At 41.1% G+C, this 23785-nt stretch overlaps 1 protein-coding gene across 5 annotated transcripts in view; it reads left to right on the top strand.

Annotated features, from left to right (window-relative positions):
* Window positions 1–23785, top strand: part of LOC110531736 (receptor-type tyrosine-protein phosphatase delta) — a 614032-nt gene that overhangs the window by 237569 nt on the left and 352678 nt on the right. For all 5 annotated transcript variants that reach the window (XM_090183809.1, XM_090183811.1, XM_090183808.1 and 2 more), the window contains exons 5-6: window positions 3761–3835; window positions 11994–12105. The gene's annotated coding sequence lies outside the window, so the exon portion shown is untranslated. The remainder of the gene's footprint in view (window positions 1–3760; window positions 3836–11993; window positions 12106–23785) is intronic.

Here is a 23785-nt window from a genome sequence, read left to right on the forward strand (position 1 = left end):
TGGTAGACAGAAGGTGCTCTTTGGTAAAAGGGGTAAATTGGTCATCGAAAAGAAAGGAGGACCAAGGAACTCTTTATATAATTAATTAAAAGGACTTTATCTACATGTCATGTTCAATGGAAACAAAGTTTAAAAACTCTGGCTCGTTTCGGCTGCATGGCCTTCGTCAGGGAGTAGATTAATTTCTGTTTTCAAATAACTGGTTTTCTGAGAGGTATTCAAAACACTGACACCTGAGACCTGTATTTGAATATCAAAGAAAATGGTTGCCTTTTAATTGAAACTCTAAATAATCTATATTCGACTACCTCGAGTATTTGAAAAGTTGGTGTTTTCAAATAAACTACAAAATACTCAAATGTTGTGCCCAGGTCTGGTATAAGCGTTCAATACATTTCTGTCCCCTGCCAGTGGTTTTTACAAGCGGTAGAAAACCTTTTTTTCCCTTTTGTTTTTTCAACCCCGCTCGTTTGACCTGCCTTTTAGGGGTACTAGCACATGAGCACTTGAGCAACGTTCCCTCTCCAGTGGCTCCCAGTGGCTTTAATGAGCTGATCCTGGTGCTTGAGCGTTACTTACAGTTATGGGAAGGTCATAAATGTGGGATTTATGTTTCAGGTGTGGTTGGGAATGCTGATGCTTCCGTCGGTAAGAGAGGAGTAGACATAATCTCGGTGTGGCCTGCCGCATACCTAGTGTCTGCGTGTGTGTGTCTGTATGTGTTTGCGTGTGTGTCTTAGGGAGAAGGGTGTGTGGTATGCCATTGATGTCTGCTGTCAAGCTGTTTGTATTTTAAGATGAATGTACATGGATTTCTGTCTATATACAGATAGAGGTAACTGCCAAGATAGAGGAAACACTAACAAAGTGTCTTAATAGGGCGTTGGGCCACCATGTGCCACCAGAACAGATTCGGTGTGCCTTGTCATAGATTCTACAAGTGTCTGGAACTCTATTGGAGGGATGCAACTCCATTCTTCCATGAGAATTCCATAATTTGATGTTTTGTTGATGGTGGTGGAAAACGCTGCCTCAGGAGCTGCTCTAGAATCTCCAATAAGTGTTGAATTGGGTTGAGATCTCGTGACTTAGAAACACAACAAACACCTTAAACCACCGTATGCTCCTTTAATGAAGACCCCTCTTTCAAAGTCAATGAGATCTCTTCTTCTAGTCATGGTATCCAAAATAATGGGCAACTGGGCATTTCTACACACGACCCTAAGCATGATGGGATGTTAATTGATTAATTAACTCAGGAACCACACTTGTGTCGAAGCACCTGCTTTCATTATACTTTATATCCCTCATTTACTCAGGTGTTTTCTTTATTTGGGCAGGTTCCTGTATATATTCTGTACATTTTGCATCAGGGTTATATAGAGATACAGTAGGCCTAGCAATGTTCCTACTTAGCCACTGTTATCAGTAAATTAAAGATATTACACAGACAGGTTAAGAGGTTATCCAATTTTGTTCACCTGGGGTGTATTCACGAGGAACCAAATGGACCAAAAATTCTAATTTCGTAGGCAAAACGTTTTGCATTGCAAAGTGCTTTGCTACAGTTTGTTACATTGTGCACTAATGAATACACCCCTGCTGCTCTGTATTGATCCTGATGTGTTTGCGAAACCCCACTGTTTTCAGCAACTCCAAAACATACTTCCTTATTCAGTCACATGACTTGTAACTCTAGTGCAGTGGTTCTCAATCCTGGTCCTTGGGATTCAAAGGGGTAGCACAGTTTTGTTTTTGCCCTACCTGATTCAAATCATCAAAGCCTGATGATGTATGGGATACAAACTCTGTGTGACTCTGAGGCTGACCTAATATAGACACCATACTGTCATACTATGGACACCATACTGTCCCAATATGGACACCGTACTGTCATACTATGGACACCATAATGTCATACTATGGACACCATACTGTCCCAATATGGACACCGTACTGTCATATTATGGACAGCATAATGTCATACTATGGACACTGTACTGTCATACCATGGACACCATACTGTCATACTATGGATACCGCACTGTCCTAATATGAACACCCGACTGTCATTCTATGGACACCTGAGTTGGTGATGGTTTATGTTCACAAGGAAAAAACTGAAATGTTCAGTACTGCGCCTATCTGCTATCACCTTGCTACAGTATCAGCTAACATGATGCTGCAACACATTACGAACATTCTCTGAACATATATAGTATGTATAAGCTGGAAGTAAAAGCCTAAGTGTTGTTGTCCATTAGTTTACTCCAATTAGAGGAGGGGTGGTAGGGTTAGGGGGAAATAACAAAGGAAAATATGTTTGAAAGAGATTTTATATATATATATTATATTTACAAAAAAATATGAGGTTTTGGAAATGATGCAGACAATTACATTGATGGAAGCTACAATCTATCTGCAATATTATAGCTGATTTACCGCCTTTACATTTATTTAAATAATAGTACATTCTCTGAACACCTACCTACTAACACATAGTTCTTATCTCGACTATTTGGGTACTGACATTATGGGCATTTTAATTCCAGTAGACAGGAGACCATTAGCATAGCTTCTTGGGTGGCTGGAGCTGTGTTTCTCTAAATCATTAAGCTAATTATACAAGCTAATTAATCAGCAAGCTCCAATGCCGGGTGTAAGAAGCAGAACGCCACCGCTCTTTGTTGGCTTGCATAATGAAAGAAATCATTTTTAGAACTCTTGAGAGGGAAAAATGAAGGGTGGGACAAACTTTGATCTGTCGAAGAGTAAACAGATGATTTTGCATATTTAAGTGATGAGGTGGAAGAATAAACCAAAGGCTCGGTTGTGGGTAGAATACGAAAGGACACAGTACGAGCTGAGACTTTGAATTATCCCCGGCCTTTTGAGTTTGGAGAGGGTTGGATGTATGTGTGTGTGAGCTTGTGTTTTGTACGTGTGAGAGCTTGTGCGATTCTGTGTGTGTGAATGTGTGTCGTTGGTGAGAAGGAGCTCTCTCTCTGGTCCTTCGAGGCTCGTCTGTGTTCCTTTACGTCCCCATTATCTCCCAGCTGTCCACCGATATGCAGCTGAAGACAAATCAATTAAGGCTGCTCACAGACAGAGAGAGGGAGGGTGAGAGAGGGAAAGAGAAAAAGAGAGAGGATGAGACTGAGAATGGAGAGACTGTGTGTGTGTGTGTGCGTGTGAGTGAGAGAGAGGGGGAGAGATAAATAAAGATATAGGTAGAGGTGGATGGGTGGGGGCATTGTTTGTTTACAAACAAACAAACAATGTCTGAAAACAATGTAAATGTCAGTGATTGTATAATGAGGAAACTGTCACTTCATAAATATGTGTAGGTGTATTTTGGGTGGACACCTTTATGAACTGAAAACCACTGAGCCCGACCACTGGCTTCTCTGGACTTCCATAGGGGCTTTGTTTGTAACACTATTGTTTCCTTTCTTGGTATTCTGTATAATCAGTGAAGCATGAACTCCAGTGTTCAGTGATACTTGGTCAATATTATTTGGTTGCGTCTCAAATGTCACCTTGTTCCCTACAAAGTGCACTACCTTTGACCAGGGCCCATAGGGGATATGGTCCCATTTGTGTCACATTGACATCCTCCCCATGCAGAAGTCACAGATGATATGCATGATCGTATTGACGCATGTATTGCCATCACATGGTTGGCTCTAAATGGGTAATAAAAACATTAACAGTCGTTTGGTGGTATCACCTAAATCCATCCTCTCATCTTCTTTTCCAGGGAAATTCCCGAGGAGTTCTGATTCTTTCATTCCTTCCGGTCCGAGGCGGCATTGCTATCAACTGTTCCAAACAGGTAAGAGCAATGCAGATCGGTGATACATTTCTTCATCCCGTTCAAACTTTAAGCACTTTTGTTGAAATGTCAACCCTCCACCGATGCCATATCAACACCAGTCACTAAATGAAATGGGGAAATAAAGGAGCTATAGGTTGTCTTATAGATTATTGTCACATAACTGAGATGAATCAACCAATTTACTTCAAAAACAGCTGCCTTTTAAACAGCTGTACTGTATACGGTATATCATACAAACCAGTTTAGCTAAACACTACAGATAAAGCATGCTAGCAGCACCCCCCCCCCCCCCCCCCCCCCAGGTCTAAGCAGGTCTATTGCTGTTCCTCTCCATAGAGTCTCCATAGAGTCTCCATAGACGCACTGGTGATGGAAGGGAGGCCTATCTCCACATGTCTACCGGGGGAGAGAGGAAGTGGAGTTGGACAGGTTTTATTTGTGTAGAGCTTACGGTGGTGTGTGCAGAGAGCTAGTTGACACACACTCACACACACATAGGCTGTCTCTCCCTGTCATCACTGGAGGGTCCCAAGCCATTCCCTTCCCTAGAGGTATCTCCTCGACAGCGAGCTGGAAACTCTACCCTTCAGACAGACAACAACTCCAACAGCCAACACTGCACACCTACACTGGCTTTTCAACTGTACTGTTACTCTATGTAAACATACCATTATGTAAGGGATAATCAGTAATGGGCTATGTGCGTTATGTCAAATAATGCACGACGTGGAAGGTGTGTGCCACGATGCGCTAGCCGTGTCACTAACCTTTCACAGAGATTCATTCTTTTTCAGAGAACGCATGGCGTCTGATAGAAATGTAGGCATCTACTGTAGAAATATGTTCAACATTCACTGAAGTAGCTAGCAAGTTTACAAGATAGCTACAGTAGTTGCCTTGGTAACCAAACAGACTTGCTAGCTTAGCAAACCAAACCATCAGTCCTAGCTTGCTATTATGAAATTGAATTCAACATTGCCAATATTGTTCAGATTTTGCTTTCAAAGCATCTCAAACATGTAAGAACATGGTTACCAACATATTTAAAGAAATGTATTGACATAATTTCATTAAAAACATTATTTTAGAGATATAGTCCCGTGGATGGATCTAGAGTAGGAGGATCTAGAGTTGCTACCCAAGCCGACTGGTTGTTCATTTTATCGGTTAGGTTGCCAGAGACGCAACCCAGTCGTGAAGTCTTTTTTGTTCTATGTACTGTATATCTATGGACACGACTCAGTCATTCGTTCTAAGTGTTCCGATGCCAAGCTGGCTGGAAATGTTCTTATCCCTTGCTTACTAGCTAGCCAACTACGGCTAACACAGTCACGCCAAACAGTGCAGCCAAAATAACAGCAAAGTAGCTGCATACATCCATAATAATGAGCTAGTGTGATTTCCTGGCATAGGACACTTTTCAGAGGAGGACACTTTTCAGAGGTGCTAGCCAATACACAGCTAACACAATAATTTCAAACTTAAACTGCAAAAACAGCATACTAGCTGCATTTTGTTTCGTTTGACCTGTTTTCTATTGAAATTCCTTTGTATATATCCATCAAAATTATGGTGATTCATGATTTCGATTGGCTGAGAAAAGATTTCTGTCTCGTCCTGACAAGTTAATCCTCAATGGGACAGTGAAGATCACATTTCAATACTGAAACTACGTTGCAAAGGTCAGAGAGACAGATAGCAAGCTTTATACAAATATCTGCTGCTGAAAACCAAATGCTAGCTTAGAAGAAAGCCGTCTTAATCAAGCCGTCTTAATCAAGCGCTGAAGACTTGGTCTTGCACTCACATGTTTCTGAACATGCATATCAGACCAAAGTACAGCACACTCTGCAGGAGAGAGGTATAGAACATTTGTAAGATATGCAGTTTACTTATTTTTCTTTGTTTGCGTACAGCATCGGTGAAAGTACACAACCTTGAGGGGCTCCAGTATTCACTGTTCTAGATGTAGAGATGGAGGTGTTAAACTTCACTTGTTGAGCACAGTTCATGAGGAAACTATTAATCCACTAGATCAGTAGAGAGTTGACACCTACATTCACCAGCTTACCCACCAGTAGGTGGGGTTGGAATGTGTAAAACGCGCTACCAAAGTCAATTAATAACATTTTCACTAGGCTATTTGCCTTTTTTAAATGTTCATAGATATTGTTCAGCATGACCAGTGTCACGTCATCAACACCCATGGAGGCACAGTAGGCAAATTGGTTTGAGTATTTCATAGGTTACCCACGGTTTATTATTGGGGGAGATATGGAGTTTCTTTTTGGGAATAACGAGATCCTCACATAAACGGATGTACTCAGAGACGGTATCTGCTGCCTCTTCCAGGTCATGGGTGCTGTCTGTCAGGGCAGCCCAGTCAGTGGACTCAAAACAGTCCTTGAGGGCTTCAGTAGCTTCAGGAGTCCGTCTTTTAATCTCCACCTTTTTAACCTTCTCTCGCTGCAGACGCGTTTTGTATACTGGGATGAGCTTGAACCATGTTATGATCCGAACCCCAAAGATTGGGCAGTACCTTGGAAAATGTTACCATAACCTAGGTCCAGACAGGTTTAATTTTGGGTAGGACATGTTGATATGATGGTAAATGTTCAGATAGATTGCACATGTTGAAGTCTCTTCCGTAATTAGCTTTACTGCTTCAGATGACTCTGTCTCAGCCTGAGTTTCAAGGTCATGAATCAAGACAGCAGCTGTTTGATTGTCAGTGGAGGGGGTTATGTAAACAATAAATAGTTGGACCTGATTAATTTCCCGTAGCAAGTAGGTTAAGAGCAAGAAGTTTAATGTCTTTTGTACAGATCTGGCACTTAGTTGTAATATGGGCAGGTTTGCAATATTTCTCGTTGATGAAAACACAAAATCCACCACCTTTTCTCTTTCCAGAATTGATGTTTCAGTCCATTCTAACAATTGTGTAGCCATGCAGCTTCACAACAGAGTCGGGATCCTGTTCCGTAAGACAGGTCTCAGATAGACAAATCAAGCAGGATTGTCGATACTCTGAGAGATATTGGGTACAAGTCCATAGCTCATCAGTCTTATTCCTTATGCTTTGTACATTGCCATGCGCAATAGATGGAAGAGGTGTTCTGTTTTTTAATCCGATTCTGGATTCCTCCTCTACTGCCCCGTTTCCTTAGATGCCTTTACTTGAGAACATGTTGATTGTATTAGTTGTGGTATTCCATTGCAGTGTAGACTTGAGGCAAAGGGTCAGAGATTAAACAGGACATCTCTTGCATATGATATCCACGGTTGTGGCTCACTGTATCCATTGAGGTTTAGATCGACAGCTTGTTTGGTGCGTTTCACAAAAAAAAAAGATAAAAAGTTACAGCCAATGTACTGCTATTTGCCTCATTATTATTTATCCGATTTAATACCTCTAAAAAGTTGGTTGGTTGAGGTAGTTCGCAACTTTAAAACACTTTAAACAAAAGAAAACACGGAAGAGAGGAGCACAAATGACCATGTCGCTGCAAGAACAGACAACAGTAACATACCTACGGCGGAGGGTCATAAAGCAAATGCCATGTTATAAGTAAGCACATACTGTACTGTAAGCTTTCTCATGCATTTTCCCCACATGGTTAACAACTTCATGAACACTTTTTTGAGCAGTATATTATCTATTACCATAGCCCATGTTTATGAATACACTCATACTTTGTATTCACTTTAGGTCAACAACTCTACTACTCAAGTACTTCTGTGTAAATAGGCCATTCAAAACATACCATGATCCAAATTCCAACATCCCATGTACAATATGCTTTCATCAAAACACAATCCTATCCATGGCCATTTGCCAAAATAATACAATATATTGTATTACATCATATCTTATTAGCTTGTTGTTAATAATGTCCACATTTATGGAATTGCTCAGAGGTTACATGGATAGGCTATCCTTGTTTTGGGAGTTTATTTTCTCTTCAGAGGCACGTACTCAAAAGAAATACTGCTCTTTAATAAAATAAAGGTAGCTTGTGTTGGCGTGTATTTGCACACACAGTGACTGAAGGTGTGTTGGAAAACCTCCAGAGTGGGATAATTATTCAATAATTATATTTAATTGAGGTAATAGTGTTAAAGGAAAAACAACAACATACTGGAGGTACTGTCGAGATGAGAAAAGGAGCGTGGTTGACTAATTTATGGTAATGTAGGCAATGACTTACTTAAAGACATGCTCAGGAACTTTGGCACACACTCGGTTCTCGAATTACAGCCGGCACTCTGTTCAGAGGTGCTAAGTACTCTCGCCCATCGGCCAGCAAACGCTATTGGTGTGTCTGAGCCCTTATAATGTAGCATTTGTAGTAACTAATTCTCTAACAGCCTGGTAACTTCTTTTTCCAAGAAGTTGAATGTTGTCTTTCTAATAAAATGACTCAAGTCAACATGAACACATGACCACGACGGGGATGTCTAAGATCAATCGGCAGTACTATGCTCCCCAGAGAGGATTGTGGGTACAGTTGTAATTGGTGCACCTGTTTGTCTCTCGGTCCCCGTTCCCCAGTCAGGGGAAAATTCCATATGCCAGTGCAAAGGTTCTCTCCGTGTCTATAGAATCTCCAATGAACTCATAAAATGCTGCTGCGATGTTTTCGAAGCGTACTCTTTCGCATGAAATTTATAGCCGGATCTTTTTTATTTTTTCCATAACACCTTGCTTTTTCACTCAGGGGAGATAGCAGGTTGCCTAGCAATTATGAGCATTTGGCCAGTAACAAAAAGGCTGCTGGTTCGAATCTCTGAGCAGGCATGTCACGCCCTGACCTTAGAGATCCTTTTATGTCTCTATTTTGGTTTGGTCAGGGCGTGAGTTGGGGTGGGCATTCTATGTTATGGGTTTTATGTTTTCTTTTTTGTGTGTTTGGCTGGGTGTGGTTCTCAGTCTCTGATGGAGAACCATACTTAGGTAGCCTTTTCCCAGCTGTGTGGTGTGGGTGGTTAATTTCTGTTTAGTGTGTTTTGCACCTGATGGAGCTGTTTCGGTTGTGCTTTTGTTGCTTGTTGTATAGTGTTCAGCTTTACCATTAAAATGACGAACATGTACCACACTGCGCTTTGGTCCTCACCTTCTTCCACCAACAGCCGTTACAAGGCAAGGGGGGAAATATCTGCCGGTGTGCCCTTGAGCAAGGCAGTTAACCCCCATCAACAACTGCTCCATGGAAGCCAATGATGTCGATTAAGGCAACCCCCGCACCTCTCTAATTCAGAGGGGTTGGGTTAAATGCGGAAGACACATTTCAGTTGAATGCATTCCGTTGTGCAACTGACTAGGTATCCTATTTTCTAGCTGACTCTTGCTGCACTTGTATTTCTTAACGGTTCTTATGCGGTTCTCTTGCAGTCTATAATAGATTCTGCTTCACCTGGTGTTAAGTAGATGGACTAAGAGCTATGGGGCGTTAGACACATTACAGCACATTTCACTCCACAGATGGGTGTTTCAGTGTCTTCAGTGTTATGTGGTTTAAAAGCTACTCTCTCTCGGCACAGGTTGCTAGGTGATCCAAACGAAAGGTGACATTTACAAATGCTGCTGCCGTAAAGTAAAGACATGGGTTAGGAAAACACAAAGGGGCCATGGACTTCATTGCTAAGTAGTTGACAGTGGCAAAACTACGGTGCCATGTACTGGTACTGTGCAGTAGGCCTCTTATGCATGAGTGGCTGAGTACTTTTAAAGACAGCCATTAACACGTTTACAATATAATTACCTGCCAGAACATTCCATTTGAGCTTTTAAGACTTCTAACTTTGTGACATAGCTGTCTGGTTCCTCAGAGTATTTTGGTATCACTTAAATTGAAGTGGCACAAATCCACACATTTTATGACTACCAACTTCTGCTAGTGAACTATAGTTTGAGTTCATGTTAGCAGACAGCTGAGAGTCACAGTAAAATGCATCTTTGCAAAACAAAGGTTATGATAACTGACTTATGGTTTTGTAACAAGGTTAACATTTTTAGTAGACATTTTGAATTGTTCACACATTGTCAGTTGTCATAAGAAAATTACCCAATGTTGTGCTGGTGTTAAAGGCATTATGTCAGGTATCTGTTTAACCATATTTTCATTGCATAAAGCCCAAATGTATTCTCCTCAGTAGGACTGTGAGTAAATACATTGTCTCAAGCTGCCTGTGTGCATGTGAGAGTATATACAGTATGTGTGTGTGTGTGTGTGTGTGTGTGTGTGTGTGTGTGTGTGTGTGTGTGTGTGTGTGTGTGTGTGTGTGTGTGTGTGTGTGTGTGTGTGAGAATGTGAGCGACTGTGTGAGTGTGTGTGTGCTTGCACATATCTTTGCACAGGTGTGTGAATGTTTGGAGGGAGCTTGCCATCCAGCCCGAATGAGATTATTTCTTACGCAGCTCGAGGGCACTCTTACCCCAGGGGTCATGTGACCGACACGACAGTGAGCACCATCACTCTTTGCCCCCGCCCCGCGATAGGGAGCCCTGCCGGCACAGGCCTCCTGCCCAAACTGGCAGATTCTGCTTCCCTCTGCTCCCCTCTCTCCCTGAGACACACCCTACTCTAACACTGATGCTGTGATATTACACACCCATTACCTGCTTAGAAAAGTGAAGATATATGAAAATATGCATATATTACAGTCTGAAACATGTCAGATTTGATCTTGGATTTAAACACATGAAGGAAAGCATTGTGATGCCAAGCAAGATTTCACATCAAAGTCTATCGATGATAAAGCAAAATACTTGTGTTTCTAGCTCCAACAGCGCAGTAATACCTAGCAATAAAAACATAATTAAAATGATTGGGCTTTGGATGTGTTAATACAATCCCGAAACTATACTCCAATTGCTTTCTTTTAAGAGAGGTTTGGAAATACACTTACTATAGCAGCCTGTTGAGATAGAGACATCAGGTCAGGTGTATCTATTTACAGTAGACCAGGTGTATGTATTTACAGTAGATCAGGTTATTTAATTTCAGTAGACCAGGTGTATGTATTTACAGTAGACCAGGTGTATGTATTTACAGTAGATCAGGTTATTTAATTTCAGTAGACCAGGTGTATGTATTTACAGTAGATCAGGTTATTTAATTTCAGTAGACCAGGTGTATGTATTTACAGTAGACCAGGTGTATGTATTTACAGTAGATCAGGTTATTTAATTTCAGTAGACCAGGTGTATGTATTTACAGTAGACCAGGTGTATTTATTTACAGTAGACCAGGTGTATGTATTTACAGTAGATCAGGTTATTTAATTTCAGTAGACCAGGTGTATTTATTTACAGTAGACCAGGTGTATTTATTTACAGTAGACCAGGTGTATGTGAAATAACCCTTCATATGCAATACTGTTGCACAATTCACACCTGAATGCCCAATACTTTACACATTAATGAAAACAAAGACACACATTAGTGCTTAAACATTAAAATAAACAATGAAAACCCCCCTTTAACCTGAGAAACCAAATACAAGAGGCAACCTTAATCAGTGAGCACTCACTTAGGAGCCAGTTCAAAGTGGTGGTAAGTAGAAAATGTTTTGAAACTAATGAAAGACAAATAGGAACCGAAACATTTCTTCAAGACTGATCTGATAGCTAGACTCTGGTGTTTGTTCTTTGACATGATACAATCCACCATTTCGTGAAGGGACTAGCGATAGCATAGCTTAATTAGGTTAGCAAGACTAATCAACTATGTTTTTAGCAAACAACGTTGGTGAGGGGAGAAATGGAGGGAAATGTCCGACGTGATAGCTCACAGGCACACCGTCACAGTCCAAAACATTTCAAATTTGGATCTGTTTTAATTAAATCTCATGAGAGTCATAATCAAATGCAGTGAATAGCTCAATCATGCTTTATCAATATTTTATTAATATCCATGTGAATTCAACATCTTAGACCTATCCATTGCTCTGTAATGTTAAGTAGGTTTTTCTGTCATCCCTGGTCAATTCAACTACAGTTTGTTTAGAGTGGAGTTGCACAATTTTAGTCCTGGAGGGCTGCAGTGTTTACTGGTTTTCACTTTAGTTGTTTAATCAGTGAATGATCAGATTATGCACTGCACAGTTTATTACATGCTCTCTCTCTCCCTTTCTCTCTCCATCTCCTCTCCTAGGTGGGGGCATTGGGGGTATTGGTCAGACAGGTGTTGTTGGTGAGAGCGAAGCTTGGGCATCAGGCAGAATGTTGGCATCTGCATGAGTGGAACAGAGGAGCCTCAGTTCTGGGTGAGTTCAGGGCCCACATTCACTATATCTCTGACACAATCAAATCTTCTGCCCTTCTGCAGTGCATCATGAAAGAGCAACTTCCTCAGTGGGAAAACACCATAAACAAAATCATTTGGGACAGTATGAGAAGAAATCAACGCCGACAAATGTTTCGAAAGGAATCTCAACAGTATTTATAGCCCTATAATTAGGAAGTAGGAAATTACTTAAACTCTGCTTTGTTAAAAAATATAACAATTTTGGAAAACCGCTCACCAAGCTCTGACCAGGACCAAATGATTCCTCGATACAATACATAGACGTATTATATCAGACAGTGATTTAACACATTTTCCACAGAAGTCCTTTGGGTAAAAACTTGTATTTTGAAAGGTACCATTTCAGCGTATACAGCACTGTGGTGTAATGTTCGTCAGTAAGCATTTCACGGTAAGGTCTACTACACCTGTTGTATTTGGTGCATGTGACAAGTAACATTTTATTTGATTTTGCCTTACCAATACTTGATACAGTATGCCCATCTAAAAGCTTAGCTGGGCATAGCTGATGTGATCAAGACCTTCAAACAAGTTAACATTCACAAAGCTGCAGGGCCAGACGGATTACCAGGATGTGTACTCAAAGCATGCCCGGACCAACTGGCAAGTGTCCTCATTGACATTTTCAACCTCTCCCAAACCGAGTCTGTAATACCTACATGTTTCAAACAGTCCACCATAGTCCCTGTGCCAAAGAAAGCAAAGGTAACCTGTACCGTAGAACTCAGGTCGGTAGCCATGAAGTGCTTTGAACGGCTGGTCATGGCTCACATCAACACCATCATGCCGGAAACGCTAGACCCGCTCCAAATTCGCATACCGCCCCAACAGATCCACAGATGACGCAATCTCAATCGCACTCCACACTGCCCTTTCCCACCTGGACAAATGGAACACCTACAGTGGGGCAAAAAAGTATTTAGTCAGCCACCAATTGTGCAAGTTCTCCCACTTAAAAAGATGAGAGAGGCCTGTAATTTTCATCATAGGTACACATCAACTATGACAGACAAAATGAGAAAAAACAAATCCAGAAAATCACATTGTAGGATTTTTAATGAATTTATTTGCAAATTATGGTGGAAAATAAGTATTCGGTCAATAACAAAAGTTTATCTCAATACTTTGTTATATACCCTTTGTTGGCAATGACAGAGGTCAAACGTTTTCTGTAAGTCTTCACAAGGTTTTCACACACTGTTGCTGGTATTTTGGCCCATTCCTCCATGCAGTTCTCCTCTAGAGCAGTGATGTTTTGGGGCTGTTGCTGGGCAACACAGACTTTCACCTCCCTCCAAAGATTTTCTATGGGGTTGAGATCTGGAGACTGGCTAGGCCACTCCAGGACCTTGAAATGCTTCTTACGAAGCCACTCCTTCGTTGCCCGGGTGGTGTGTTTGGGATCATTGTCCTGCTGAAAGACCCAGCCACGTTTCATCTTCAATGCCCTTGCTGATGGAAGGAGGTTTTCACTCAAAATCTCACGATACATGGCCCCATTCATTCTTTCCTTTACACGGATCAGTCGTCCTGGTCCCTTTGCAGAAAAACAGCCCCAAAGCATGATGTTTCCTAATAATTGCTCCCACAGTTGATTTCTTCAAACCAAGCTGCATACTTATTGCAAATTCAGTCTTCCCAGCTTGGTGCAGGTCTACAATTTTGTTTCTGGTGTCCTTTGACAGCTCTTTGGTCTTGGCCATAGTGGAGTTTGGAGTGTGACTGTTTGAGGTTGTGGACAGGTGTCTTTTATACTGATAAAAAGTTCAAACAGGTGCCATTAATACAGGTAACGAGTAGAGGACAGAGGAGCCTCTTAAAGAAGAAGTTACAGGTCTGTGAGAGCCAGAAATCTTGCTTGTTTGTAGGTGACCAAATACTTATTTTCCACCATAATTTGCAAATAAATTCATTAAAAATCCTACAATGTGATTTTCTGGATTTTTTTTCTCATTTTGTCTGTCATAGTTGAAGTGTACCTATGATGAAAATTACAGGCCTCTCTCATATTTTTAAGTGGGAGAACTTGCACAATTGTTTGCTGACTAAATACTTTTTTTCCTCCACTGTATATACATAAAAGAAAAAGCTATTTCAGATTTTTGAAAAATGCTAAATTCTCCAAATTACCCATTCCCTCCATCCTCACGTACCTGGTACCCCCTCTAAAATAATGTGTGTATGATGCCCCTGGACCTCAATAGGGCCATTTTAAATCTACATCAATATTAGCCTCACTAGAAGCTGTGGAAGACCACCAACCATGAACTGGCCGATCCCTGAATATTTTTTTCTGTTCAAAGTGACTGAGATTCTTGTTTGTCATGAAAAGCCCTATATAAAAGTGCTGTATAAAATACATATATTATTATTATTATACAGACTGATGCATTATGGGAAATATATATCTCACTGCCACAGGCCCTTTAGGTGAAACCTGTCCTCTGAAAGAAAGTGAAAGTTTCCCCTCAGCTGGCCTGATACAGTGACAGGGCTCACAGCCACAACACATTCAGGTAGGTATAAATATTGCAGGCGGAGAGCTTTTTGCTCCATGAATTATTACAAAGTCCAGTGGCTTTATGTAAGCTTCTGAGAGCTATCTTCCCCCTAGCTTTACTGTTCCACTCTGCACCAAACAGCGACTTGGGAACATGGAGGTGTCGTGTCTTTGGCTATGCCGGATTAAGTGATATGACATGCTATTCTATAAAGTAATTTATCCGTAATTAATATTACCTGATTGAGCTAATCATGTAAATGTAATTAACTAGAGAGTCGGGGCACCACAAAATAATATTTATAGAGCTGTTATCTTCCGAATAAACTCTTAAATACCTAGTAATATTTTACATCAATAGCAGTCAATATTAATCGTCACCTTAATTCAGTCTCATCTGAAAATGGTAAATTCTTGGTTATCTTCACGAACCCTGGCTAACAAGTTGAATCAGCAATACAACATTGGGTTTAATTATGTATTTACTAAATACCCAACTAATCACTCAGAATTACACATACACATACTTAATCATAACTTGATTAATAATTACGTCATAAAGGAAAACGTCCCTAGTGGGCGGAACAGATATGACAGCTTGTTACACAAAAGAAAAGGGGCTGGGTTTGAGTGAAAAAGCGGGAAGACTGAGGAACAAAGGGCGAAGCTGTGCTATCGTAAAAACAATATCTTATGCATTCTAAATTACCGCCCATTTGGAAAAGGAAAATGCAATAAATATTTACTCTGAGCTGCGCTTCAGTAGGTTGGTGGTAGATGGAAGGCCTTGTTGCCCAAACGCCCTTTGAAGAATGTATCTGCTGGTAAATTGGATACGTTGTAGTAACATTGTTGTGTGGTAGACGGGATACTCTGTCTGTTCCTTCCTAACCTGCGTTTGCAGTTGCTGTTGCTAACTCAACGGCTAGGAGGTATCACTTCTGTAGTGAATAAGAGTTCAAAGTTCATACCATTTGCAACCAAAGCTCACGCTGATGTTGGCTTCATCTGTAGTTATTATCTGAACCATTCTGACATTGGACCGTCGTCCTCACATCCTCGGAACAGGAGGTTATAATGTCGTCAAGGCTTTATATAGGAAGGGAGAAAAGGGGTCTGTTTCATAGTTTACAACCTATGTCTCTTCACGTGGGCGGGCCACTGAGTTGGGCCTAATTCACTCATGAAAACCCAATTCTCACATTTAAAAGCTAAAATCACATTTCATCCCATCACGAATAATTTCATATTCAAACATTTAAATTGAACAACAATTCCATGTGAATCCGATAACTCTGATGTGTAGACTTTACACTGTAGAGTTATATCATCTTATCATTGATGAGAATTTCTCAGATGACAACCGCATTGACATTATATTCATTAAGTACCACTGCATATGTTCAATTGGTCGGATTACCAGAATATAGTTAATTTCCCCCCACCTTCTGATGTTCCCAGAATCTCTATGTTAACCAAGGGGTTTGCAAATGAAACATCAGTAGGGTAGAGAGAGGAAAAAGGGGGGAAGAGGTATTTATGACTGTCATAAGCCAACCCCCCAGGCCAACGTCATGACAGAGGTATAAAGCCAGCATATAAACACAAACACACAAAGATATACACTTTGGGTAATAGACCGACAGACAGACAGACAGACAGACAGACAGACAGACAGACAGGCAGGCAGACAAGCAGACAGACAGGCAGGCAGGCAAACAAGCAGGCAGATAGACATACAGGCAGGTAGACAGACATATAGGCAGACAGACAGGCAGACAAGCAGATAGACAGACAGGCAGATAGGCTGGCATGAACACATACACATACACTGGAGTTGAGTTTAGTTTTAAGACTAACAATATTCTCAACAACTTTAACTTTAGTAGAATCATGATTATGAAATGGGTGTCTAAAGACATCACCTAAAAACAAATCTTGCAGAGTTAGTTTTTTCCCAACACCATGTCCTATCCTCCTGTGGATTTGGAAGCGCTAAATTATTGATGACATTACATGACATAGCTGACTGAGTTAACATTATTCCTGCTTCTTAAAATAGTTTTGTTTTTCTCTGACTCCTTTTTGACAAAAAGATAGGGACAGTAGCTTTCTGAAAAGTAGTCAGGCATTTGTGTGTGTGTGTTTGTGTGTATGTGTGTGTGTGTGTGTATTTGTGTGTGTGTGTGTGTATGTTTTTGCATATCTGTGTGTTTGTGTCTCTGCAAGTGTGTGTGTGTGTGTCAGTGTGTGTGTGCACTCATTTGTGCATGTGTGTATATGCACATGTATATGTGTGTGTGTGTTCTCCTTGTTTATTGAAGGAGGACACAGTGACATGGAAAATATGTTTACCGGAATCATTTTTCCCCAGTGTTGTTTGATGTGGGTTTTCATTCTGCATCTCAAAGTCAAAATAATAAACATCACTGAATTGGGGCCATATTCACAATGTGTCGTAGAGTATAAGTTCTGATATAGGATCAGTTTTTCCTTTTAAATCATAATGAATAAGAGATGGGTCCTGATCCTAGATCAGCACGCTACTCTGATGTGCTTTGTGAATACAGGCCTTGGTGTCTTCTCCTTTCTATTTAACTGAATATCACATTATAATCAACTTAATGTGTACTATTTTGTATTACTGTGCAGGCTGCTGTGAAATAAATATTTATTTGCCTAAATTATTAAGTAACGTTCAGTTTAAAGATGGTAACGTTAGGCAACAGTACACATTTTATTTAGCCTTTACTGAAAAGGTCAACTTTTGTCAGTGTACTTTTATCAGGAATAGAAAACCAAGAATAATGTGTAAGCAGTAACATTTGGCATGTTATTAGGCGTTAGTGTAAGGTACGAGTTGTTTCTGGTTATGTCACTGGAAGGTAAAACTCCTGGCCATAGTCTGGATGCTAGGGATTGTCTTGAGTCAGTACTTCTGAAGAAGCCATGATTTGGTTTTTCACCAAGAAATTGTATGTGCATCCCACAGCCCATCTTCAGATTTTTTTCTGGCATAAGCTGTGTATTATGTGAAGCAATGAAGCATCTAAGTCTTATTTGATAAATCAGATTTGACTAATGTGTTTAAAGAAGATCAAAATAAGCATCTAAATTGAAAATGACTTTATTTGGTACAGTGCACACTGAAATGAAATGACAGGTCAGCGGCTTCTGTGAATTAGCAAATAACATAATCCCCTGCAGTTAATAATGTCTTTTAAAAACTGCCTGTTGGAAAAGACAGATATGGTTTGGACAATGGATCAACACCGGTTTGTGTCAGATGGTGTTTTGTTCCAAGGTGAGTTTCTGACTTTGCTAGCTAAGTCTTCAATAGACAGGAACAGTGATTGTAAAGCTTTGCTAGCTAAACCTTCAGTGGACAGGAAACAGTGACTGTAGAGCTTTGCTAGCTAAACCTTCAGTGGACAGGAAACAGTGACTGTAGAGCTTTGCTAGCTAAACCTTCAGTGGACAGGAAACAGTGACTGTAGAGCTTTGCTAGCTAAACCTTCAGTGGACAGGAAACAGTGAATGTTGAGCTTTGCTAGTGTTAATAATGGGATATGTAGGAGGGTGAGCCGGTCAAGGATCGATTCAGACAAGGTGGTCTATTGTATGACAAGTGACAGTTTAATTATGAGTAAAGATATCTGGTACAACGTATACGGGCCATTTCATTCGGTTCTTAAGGAACCAGCAGAAAAGAAGCGCAGATAACAGAGTGCACATGTCTCATATACAGAACAGAAAGTAGGTTGATTCTAGAAGATCGGGTCTTCGGGTTGGTTCAGGCTGAGGTGTAGTCTTCTTGGATTGGCCCTGTTGGGCCGTCCGTCATCCCTCTGAGTCTTGTTCTTTGTCACACAATGTTCAGCTAAAAAGGAGATTAGGTGTGTGCGCTGTCCTCAGTCACACAATGTTCGGCTAGAAAGGAGATTAGGTGTGTGCGCTGGTTTCTGCAAGTCAAGGCTGTCTCTTCCTCCCAATGTGTGGGTGTATGTCTTATCTGTGTGTCCTCGGCAGTTAGTGTGTGTAATGTGTGTGTGCTGTGTGTGTGGGTGTGGGAGCTATCCTGTATGGGACCTAACATGTTTTACTGTGAAAATACGCTGTCTCAGTTATAGCAATGTAATAGCAGTAGGCTGGTCACCTGCATAAGAAATAGCACTTCCTTACAAATCCCTCTCTTCACGTCTCCCCAGAGACGTGACACAACCTAACTAGATCCAGACACAAAAAGAAAACTTTTCCCAGAAGGAAAAGTTTTGTGATTCCCTCTCTTCACATCTCCTAAGAGATGTGACATAAACTAGGCTAACAATTACAAAGTTTAAAATACCTTCATGTTCTCCATTCGATCCCACTATGTACTAGATTGGCTACCAGCCACCTAGGAACTTGCAACCCTCATGTCAAAAGAGAACAACAGCTCATTGAAAAACAGAACAAAAGAAAATGATGTGAAATTTAAGCCCCCCTTTTTGACACCCACTAGGGTGTCACTCATTATCCCTTATTTCAGCAGTCATAGCATTTCATGAAAAGAAAAACAAAACCTAGTAGGCACTCTCAACCTCATCCTCAAATTCGGGCAGGTCATTAGCAAGCAGAGGAAACATCTGGGAAAGGGGGGAAGGGTCAATAGCTCTAGAGATAACCCTAGTGGTAAGGGAACGGATACATGGAATGCAACAGCATCCACAGAGAACCAAAATGGCCGCGAACACCGAAATGGAGACCAAAATGGAGGAGACCAGGGTTTTATATTTACCAAAGGCACTCATCCAGGAGTCCCACATTGAGGTATCAATCCCAGAATGAGATTTCATTTTACCATTAAGAGTCCTCAAACCTTCTAGGGCTACGGTCAAGCTACCATCGGAGGCTGTGTTATTAGGGATGAAAGTACAACACTGTTCACCAAACATAGTGCAAGCTCCACCTTTCTCTGCCGGTAGCATATCCACTGCAATGCGATTCTGGAATGTATTCTATCCACATTTTTATTAACAGTGCACCACCAACAAATGGAGGACTCAAACCCAGCTGCCACCTGATCCACCAACTTGTACTCGTCAGGAACTCCCCTTGGGACTCCAATGGCGTCTATGTACGTCGGATCACCACTAGATGGGGTGGTGGCACGCCTGGAACGTCCCCTCCAATATTCAGGGTTCACCCTCTGGACCCTAAGGATGAGGTCTCCAGCCTCTGTAGGGTAGATAGAAACAGGCAAAAGGAGAGTAACAAGTGCACAGCTTCCAGTAGTATTGGAGGGTAATTTATCAAACAGGACAGTGTTGCCACACCACCACCTCACATCTGCTCTGGATATTGGCCTGAAACTCCCAACAATGTTGATTGTATCCAGACACCAATTCCCAGGAACCTGTCCCACATTAGTACCGCCTCCCGTCATTTTGACACAGGTGAAATGTGCCCTGGCAACCTTGTTGGAAAACAATGGTTTCCTAGCAGTAGATTTAGTCATGGGATAGACAGCATCCCAGGCAGAGCAATTACAACTGGGGTTATCCGTAGTCATTAATGGGATTAAACATGTTAGAGTCACATCTGTAACAGACTTCTTAAAACACGGTATGATGCAAGCAGCACAACACATCAATAATAAAAATACAAGAATTAGGGTCAGAAATCCAGTAACCACCATACCAGTGTACTTACCAAACCAGGCTCCCAACCAAAAGAACAGTCCAGACTCCTCCACCCCCGCCATGGTCCTCATCTCAGCAGATAGTGCACCAAGCCCATTAAAGGCCTTAGCTATACCACCATCTGGAGTGGTGTTATTAGGAATATACGTGCAACATTGTTCACCGAACATCTTGCAGACTGTCTGGCAACCCTAGATGTGGCCTCAAGCTGTTCAGACAGACCAGTGAGTGCATCACGGGGGTAATTCACAAAACGCTGTTGATTATAGTAGATATAACTGATCCATGCAGTCTGTCTAGCATCCACTATGGCTGGACCTATAATAGGTAGTAAGTGCCAGAGTCCATCATTCCTACCCAAGGCCTGAAACTCATGAGGAACCCCCACTGGCACTCCCAACAGGTTAGTGTGTATGTCAACTACATCCTCTGTCCATGGAGCACTACATCTATGTCTCCCATGGGATGGAATGTTTTCAGGTCCCCTGGATACAGAACCCAACAGCTGTTCAGAAGTAACATCAACAATGGTCAGTGGAATTATCAAACTGGTCAGAGCACACGTACCTTGCCAGTCTCCTCTAAGAATGGGTCTCAGTACTCTTTTGGGTCCACATATTCACCACACATCAGCCAGACCACTAGTTTGGTTTAGGCCTGTAACTGGCCAAGTGGCATAAATGGTTATGTTACTGCTGCAATCAGCTTCAGGCAATCTCCCATAGTCCATGCCACTACCTGTACCCGTGATGCAACTGTAATTGCCCCCATATGCCTTAACACCCCAAGGGGCCCGATGAGGAGGTACTGTAGGAAACACAAGGCTCAAAGAGGAACAGAGGGTTGAATTGGGCTGAACCTGGTAAAAACCTCTCAGAATACACAACCACCCCTCTCCTTCTCCTATAGCAAATGGGTGTGTAGCCAGAACAAGTCTAGCATGACTACAAATAGTGCAGTCCTTTCTTCTCAGGGTTTTAGCTGTGTACCTCATATAAGACAGCCACAAATTGTCCCTACCATCAAAACCAGTCTCAGTGCCTAATTGATCAATAGCTGTGTAGTCTCTAACATTAATTACCTGAATAGGATTTTTTAACACAGTGGTGGTAGGTGGCAGGTTCGGTCCAGGGGTGGTAGAGGAGTGTGTCTGGCCCTGGTTCGTCTGGGACCTCTGGTTTTGGCAGCTCCCTAATAGAAAACACACCCATCGTGTCTGTCCCGGTCCTTTGTAGTCCGAGGGTGTAAGTGCCTGCATCAGAGAGCTTAATAGTTTTGATGGTTAGTAGGATTTAATCACCTTTACAAAGTTCAACAGTGCTCCCAGGTTTTCCCCATATGATGGAAAACCTATCCACCTTTGTGGGATCCCCTATGCTATAAGAATACCCTCTTCTCCAATCCTAGAATTGTCCCAAGTTGGTTATCATGTAATCCCCATATGGACACCCTCCCCCATTACACAGGTACACTGACACTCCTGTAAAGCCCCACCCTCTCCCAGAGAACACATCACTAGCAAGAGCCAGACACATCTTCACTTCTATGAACAAAAACAGGGGTGACAGGACAGGGAGGGTTACTTCATTCGAGAGATGGCCCCCGGAATTCTGTTAATTCCAGTTCTCCTCTCGAACACTGTTTATTGTTCGACAGTGTCATGTGTCCTACCCTCCCCCGTGCGATATGAATCCGGGTAGCTCTTTCAGCTAGCTGTTACCAGGAGTCCTTGTATGGTCCCCCCAACAAGCCTCTGGGACTGGATTGAGTGACTTCACCTGTAGTTCACCTGTAATGCATAAAATCCTGGACATACAGGCTTGGTTAACAAACAGTTTCTCATATGTTTTATCTGATTATATATTTAGTTTCTTATCCAATAGGCCCCATCCTATCCTAGACCACAATTTACCCATCCCCCTTTTGATACCTGGCTCTGCCCAGGTAACAACCTTACCTACTCTAAATAATGACTTAGGTAAGATTAGTATATTATCCTTCTGTTCTGACATTATCATGTAGGAGCGCCCCTTTCATTTTCCACATGTCCAATTCTCCCTTTTGTCTCCACTCAGTAACTGTTATCTACACATTCTGTTATCTTTGCTCGTCCTGGCTCCCTTTTAAAACTTCTCCTCTCTGCTCTCCAACCTTCAAGGTCTCTGCAGTGCAGGGGAGGGCTCTTCTGTCTGCCTTTTCCCCTTATCTGTCTGTAGCTCGTTTTCTCATGTTTCCAAATTTGAACTAAATGTCTCACTGTTTGGCTTTATCTAAACTCATGGATTTTTTTTTTAGAAAAACATGTCTATGGTGGCACTTTCTAAAGTCCTTATATAGGTTAATTAAACCCCACTATAATTAATTTACCTTAAAAATAAAAAATAAAAACAAACCGTATTACCCATGACCACAAATTAAATATTCAAATGGAACCCCCTATACACAGGTGTTAAAACCAAACACAAATCTAAATTTCTTCCCTGCCCTGTTGGCTCAAAATATGTCCCAAATACTTAACATGAGTCCACCATAAATAAAACTTATCCTAGCTAAATTTTCACACCACGTTCATCGGAGAAAATATATTGACACTATAATGTAAATTTCACTGCATTTTTGTATTAAATTACCTTAATATCAGTATTACAAATTACCCTAGATTCTCCATCCAAATGGCTTTCCAATGAGGCTGATCAGACCACAAAGGAAAGTTACAATGGAGGTCATAAGTCATACCACCCCTTCAAAGAAGTGTTTCTTACTATATTAAACAACATTCCTCTATCAAAAGATTTCACCTATTTAATTAAGACTCAGAAAATAAAAACGTATAATATTTCATATGTGAGTGTACCCCTTTAAGATATCTTGTCTCTGGGAACATGGAAATCCCCTTAAACCCAAAATGTTTGCTACAAACAAAACCTAATAATTATAATAATACCTTCAAATAATTTGTTTTAAATTTCCTCAATGTTTCATGTAACTCATTCAGTCTTTAAAGGATTGTCTCCCCAAAATGCTTTATACCCTGCCAATAAACTCACACAATTGTGATAAACGTGCACTGTCCCTTTAACATAAAATAATATCAGCCTGCAATCCACTCTGCGGGCCTTTCATTGTTCCCCATAATGAAAACAGATTCTAATGTTAGTATACCTTAACCTCCTGTTTAATTTCAGTGGTGTTATCTGAACAATCAAACCAAAATCAATAACCGGGAAGTACTTGTGTAAATTAATTAAAAGAACAAAATAAATCTACCTTATTTCTCAGCACTTGGTTAGAACATCACTCCCGTTTTACATCGAACACACCCTTCGCCCCGTCCCTAGTGTATATCTTATCTATTATTCAGTGGCTCAATTAATGTTTAACGTAAGTATGTTCAGATGTTGATTATGTAATTCTACAATATTAGTATAGTTCAAACCTCATATAATATATATATTTTT

The sequence above is a fragment of the Oncorhynchus mykiss genome, chromosome 9 (assembly GCF_057628025.1).
Source record: "Oncorhynchus mykiss isolate SJ-2025 chromosome 9, ASM5762802v1, whole genome shotgun sequence".
NCBI classification, from domain to species: Eukaryota; Metazoa; Chordata; class Actinopteri; order Salmoniformes; family Salmonidae; genus Oncorhynchus; species Oncorhynchus mykiss.